Genomic DNA, 5,945 nt, shown 5'->3' with positions numbered 1-5,945 from the left:
TCTGTCTGTGCTTAGGTGCAAAGCCCAGAGGGACGTTGCTGCTAAAGGGGTTTTCTGAATGTTTGTTCCCAGAACCCACTGCAGCAACCCACTGCAATCCCATTGGGATCCCGGAGGCTGAGGTAGGTTGTGACTTCCACTCACTGCTCTCAACCCCTTTCCACTGCCATCAAGGGAGTCATGACCCTCCCCACTGGAGCACAAGACCCATTTGGGTCAAAGAAGAGCAGAAGCAGCAGGTCCTTGCCTTTGATCATGGCAGCTATTGGAGACATGAATTGTCATCTCAGCAGGCGCAACTAGCTTCATGTAGAGGAAAGAGATGGAGGCACCCATTTTCCCTTTGCAAGTATCAGTGGGACGCTTTGCTGGGTGTGGGGAGAGTGATATCATTAAGACGCATCTCCCCCTGATGTTTCGATATGAAATGGGAGTGTGCTGGGAGTCAAGGGCATTGCCTGCCTTCAGGGAAGAGCAATTGAAACACTTCTGAGACTCGCCTCCGTGGCATATGAAATAAGCTCTCAAAGCACTTAAGGAGGCAAGCACGTTTTTAATTTTCTCTGTAACAGAGACAGGCAGGATGTTTCAAATGATGATAAAAGTGTGAGAGGTATGAAGACAGGCAGAAGTAGTTGACAAAAATGAAGGAAGAAGAAAGAGAGAGGCGCAGAGCCTGTGTAACAGCCAATAGCAATTGAAGTTTGCAAAATTTTGCCATGAAATGGATTCCAAAAATGTGAGTGCAGGGCCAGGACTTTTTTTAAGCTGGAACTAAGCATGCTTTGTGTTTTGCTATACAGTCCATTGGAGGCTGCTTGTTTCAGTGTAAAACACCCTGAGACACCCACTTATGATTCCGGGAACCCGCAGACACCTGAGGGGAACACCCCTTGTATTTAAGGTGAAGGCCAGTGCATAGCTGCCGTATGTCATCCCACATTTCAGACTCTCATTCTGACAAAGATTCCTTCTCCCTATCCCTCCTTTTTCAGATGCAAGTGCCTGTGACAAGTGCCCTGAGGATTACTGGTCCAATGAGAACCACACATCCTGCATCCCCAAACAGATAGAGTTTCTGTCCTGGACCGAGCCCTTTGGGATCGCTCTGACTCTCTTTGCTGTGCTGGGAATTTTCCTGACTTCTTTTGTCCTAGGAGTCTTCACCAAATTTCGCAACACGCCCATCGTCAAGGCCACAAACCGGGAGCTGTCCTACCTCCTCCTCTTCTCCTTGCTCTGCTGCTTCTCCAGCTCGTTGTTCTTCATTGGTGAGCCCCAGAACTGGACTTGCCGTCTGCGGCAGCCAGCTTTCGGCATCAGCTTTGTCCTCTGCATCTCCTGCATCCTGGTGAAAACCAACCGTGTCCTGCTTGTCTTCGAGGCAAAGATCCCCACAAGCCTCCACCGAAAGTGGTGGGGCCTCAACCTCCAGTTCCTCCTGGTCTTCTTGTGCACGTTTGTGCAGATTGTCATCTGTGTGATCTGGCTCTACACGGCCCTGCTGTCCAGTTACCGAAATCATCAACTGGAGGATGGGATTATCTTCATCACCTGCCACAAAGGCTCACTGATGGCCCTTGGCTTCCTCATTGGCTACACCTGCCTCCTGGCAGCCATCTGCTTGTTCTTCACCTTCAAGTCTCGAAAGCTGCCTGAGAATTTTAATGAGGCCAAGTTCATCACCTTCAGCATGCTGATATTCTTCATTGTGTGGATCTCCTTCATCCCTGCTTATGCCAGCACATACGGCAAGTTCGTCTCTGCCGTGGAGGTGATTGTGATACTGGCTGCCAGCTTTGGGCTTCTGGCCTGCATCTTCTTCAACAAAGTCTATATCATCCTCTTCAAGCCCTCCCGCAACACGATCGAGGAGGTGCACTGCAGCACAGCTGCCCACGTTTTCAAGGTGGCCGCCAGGGCCATGCTGAGACGGAGAAACCCGTCCGCAAGTGCTCCAACAGCCTGGGGGAGTCCACGGGCTCCACCCCTTCCTCCTCCATCAGCTGCAAGAGCAACCACGAGTGTTGCAGTTAGCTCTGCCTCATTAAACCTGCCTCTCCACGGGTTAGTGGCGCTCAGATTGCAGAGACTAATACTGCAGGAGGTTAAGACCTTCTCGGGGACATCAGCACAAACACCAATGTGGTGGATACAAAATGTCCGTTTATTAAACCTATATACATTCGCCAAGCACCTCCTTTGTGGGTGTGCCCTTAGTATTACAAGCCTATCCATCACCTTACCTTGTAACAAAGGGGGCTACAGCTATTCCTTCCGTACATCGCGAGATCTTCCGAGCGCCACTCCCTACACACGAGGACCCTTTTCCTCTACCAGCCTCCGCTGAGCGGCAGCGCCAGCAGCAACACGGGTGTGGGAAAGGGGCAAGTTGACATTGGCCTGTCAGCCCTGTGTGGCCTCTGGGCTAGCAACGAAGCCTTGATAAAAAGCAGGCCTTGGGAGTGAGATAAGAAACTGCTTGGGAGACAGCCATGCACTGTTTTGGAGACAGCTATACTTAGAGTAAGATAAGAAGCTACCGAGCTGTGCTGACCTGGTCGAGAAAACAACAAGAAGCCACAACACCAAACTGTGGAAAATCCCCAGAACAGTTGGTGGGGGGCGGAATCTGAACTGTAGAAAGTATCGCTGCGTGAACAGCACGTGAACAAGAGGGTGATTGTTCAGCACGGAGCGTGTTTTAAGTAGTCTTTATAGTGATAGGATAAAAATGGATAACTGCTTAATTGCTGATTTGCTAGCTAAGTAGTAATAGCTTTAACAAAAAAGCATAAATAGGTACTGCTGTAACAATAAAGTGTCTCTCGCTCTCTCTTTCCTGGCTTTTTGCTTCTCTCATCTTTTCCCGCATCTTTCATCTGGGAGAGTCCATGCCTTTCAGTACGCCACACGTGGGTGCAAGCAAAAAGTCAGCTTCGGGAGCGGCATGGTCACCCTGCCGCTGAGCTTCGAGGAGCCGCAGAGGAACACCATGGCCAAGCACAGGAACTCCCTGGAAGCCCAGAACGGTGACGACAGCCTGATGCGGCACCGGGCCCTGTTCCCCCTGCAGAACAGTGAGCCCCTCAGCATTGAACCCGGCTTCCAGGCAGCTTCCAGCCCGGAGACCAGGTCACAGGAGTCGGTGGTGGGAGACACCAAAGAAGATGTACCAAGTCCTGAGGTGGAGCCTTCCCTGCCATCAGCTAACTCCTGAAATTTTATAGGCGCTGGAGGTGGCTCTGTCACAGAGAACACAGTACATTCCTAACGAAAGAAGATCGTGAAAAGCACACCAGTCCCCAAGAGGAACTTGCTCACCTCTTGCTTCTGAACGGGAAAGACAGGACACACTCCTGTGACACAGCCCCACCAGACCTTACTGTTAGCGCCGACAGCGTAACACACGTGCCTCCAGAGGAAGGACTGTGTCTGGGGAGCCTTGGGCTGAATTTGCATTTGTTTTGCTGAAAGCAGGACATCTCAGAAGGACGATTTAAGATCGCCACTGGTGGGGCTTAAGCAGAAGTCTGCATGCTGCCTTGCCTCCGTAAGCTTTTCCTGCCAGACTGCAACTCAGCTGACTATGGGAGGCACTAGGCAATTCCACTATACTCTGCTTTTACATTTATGTATGATATTCCTCTTTCCCACTATGTATAATATTCCCTCTTTATCCAGTATACGTGATCTGTAACCATGTGCATCAGGACTCTCAGCTCTACAAAAGCAAGGTACACGGTTTCACTTGGGGAAAGCACGGTCGTGGGGAAAATAAAAAAGACCCCAACATCTTGTATGCTGTGTACAGCCAAGGGTGTGAACATGAAAAGTGTTTAACGTGACAGAGCACCGGCCTATTTATATTTAGTTGACTTGCGTAAAACAGACTCTACAACTCGAATAGTATTATAAAGCAGGTATGTTTACTCCGGTGCTGGGGTGCAAGAGGATTTCTCCACAAAGCTTGCACACCCACTGCACATTTTACCAAAAACTTATAGAGTGTGAATATACATATTCATTGGATTACATAAGACAAACATACATATACATGAGTAAGGCTGTGTTAGTTCTAAAGGCTGACGTCAATAGTTTATGTTATCTTTGCACCTGCTCATTCCCTCCTGGTGGTCGCCTTTGGGGGTCTTTGGGAGGAAGGCTCGTAGTCTTTCTCAACTTGTACTTTTCCCTGGAGCATGTGCAGATTCTCTTGGCCAATTTCTTGAATAACAAGAGTGTTTTCCAGTTGGTTTATTCATTTTATCTTATCTAAGAGAAGCAATGGAACTTCTACTGTCCGTATATGGTTATTTTTATTCATTACCAAGACCCAACTAGTTAGAGCACATCTGTTTCCCAAGGACAAAAGCATGATATTTTGCTGAACACTGCAGTTCTTGGTAGATTTTCACGGTAAACTGTTTTGTTTTGATGGACACAGTAGTCCTTGGTAAAATTCCACAGAACAGTCTGGGCAAGCAGGATTATTAGCAATATTCAAAAATACTGTAAGTAATACTGTAAGTTGCTAAGCAGTTTGCTATAAGTAAATAAGTCTCAAAACAAGTAATCATTTCTCTGTATCATAGTAATGTCCCGATCTCTCCTTTCTGCCCAACAGGAAATATTGGACAATACACTTCATAGACTCCATTGCACTAGACCAAGCTCTTAGGTTCCTACTGGTTTCCTCCAGCTGAGGTGGCTTCACCTCCAGCCTGCCTGCTTTGGTGGAGGGGGAGAACAGCTTGTAAATTCCCCCCAGAGAACGTTGCGAGAGCACAATGAGATGTATCCATGATTGATTATGTCACTAGTAGTTGTATGTGGGAGTGTCATCTCTGCACAGCTGTGGGAGATTCAATATGTTAAGAGTCAAATCATGTGTTACTGGTAAATGATTAAGAGGCAAGTTGGCATTGGCCTGTCAGCCTTGCACAGCTGTGTGTGATTCAATACTTAAGAGCCAAATCAACATCAGCTGATCAGGTCAGCTCAGCTCAGCTCAGCCAGAGAGCTCTGTTTGGGGAGCTCAGCGAAGGTGGAGAGCTCTGCCCAGAAGAACTCTGCTTGGCGAGCCGGGCAGGAGCTCTGTCCTGCGCTGGCTTGGAGAAGCGCCAGCTCTACTCTGCGCCGGCCCAGAGAAGCAACAAGGTTTGGAGGAGAAACAGGCCTTCGAAGAGAGATACCAGGCTGTGCTGGTGTGTGAAGAAAATGGCAGCACCGAGACTGCCTGTGTGGTATGGAGCTGTTTGTGGGATAAGAGTGTTGATGACCATCTAGATGCTGATTTGCTTATCATGAAGTAAGAGCTAAGGTAGCGAGAGCATAAGTATGTACCATTTCAATAATAAAGGATTTTCCATCTGCACTTCAATGGAGAGTCTGTGCCTCAGGTGCCACAGTTGTATGCTTAACAAAGTGTTGCTGCTGTACTATTCCACATGGCATGCATGGCCAACCCTTTCACACCATAGTCAGTGTTGTGCTTTGCCATATTAATCTGCCTCACACCTACACAGAGCATTGTGCTAGTTGTGATGATACTGGTGGGCCTGATACAAAGCAAATGAAACAAGGTGAAATGGAGGAGTTAGGGATGGAGAAATAGCTCCCAGATGTGGTAATACGATTGTAGGAGTGGATGAGTATCTGAAGTGTGTGTGCTGGTAGGTGACTGGATGACGTAGACGTACAGGCCTCGGCTCTGAGACACGCACAAAGACAAATGGATAAACTGGATATGTTTTGGTTCCTACAGGACACCTACTAGTTTATTTCCCTCCTGGCCCATCTTGAAGTGAGGGCACTAGCACTGTACAGGTGGTCTGTACCTAAAGAAAAACAGTAAGGACTTCAGCAGAGACACTTGTCCCACTCCCCCAAAAGCAGACAGAAGTGCTCCTGGTTTTGCAAGGCAGGCCTGGTTCTTCTCCATC

At 48.4% G+C, this 5,945-nt stretch overlaps 1 pseudogene; it reads left to right on the top strand.

Moving 5' to 3' along the window:
* Nucleotides 1-322: 322 nt before the first annotated feature.
* On the top strand, nucleotides 323-3,274 carry LOC141920007 (extracellular calcium-sensing receptor-like; annotated as a pseudogene).
* The last annotated feature ends 2,671 nt before the right edge of the window (nucleotides 3,275-5,945 follow it).

Source organism: Strix aluco, chromosome 2 (assembly GCF_031877795.1).
Source record: "Strix aluco isolate bStrAlu1 chromosome 2, bStrAlu1.hap1, whole genome shotgun sequence".
NCBI classification, from domain to species: Eukaryota; Metazoa; Chordata; class Aves; order Strigiformes; family Strigidae; genus Strix; species Strix aluco.
The sequence above is the reverse complement of the archived record's forward strand: the minus strand, read 5'-3'. Positions and strand labels throughout refer to the sequence as shown.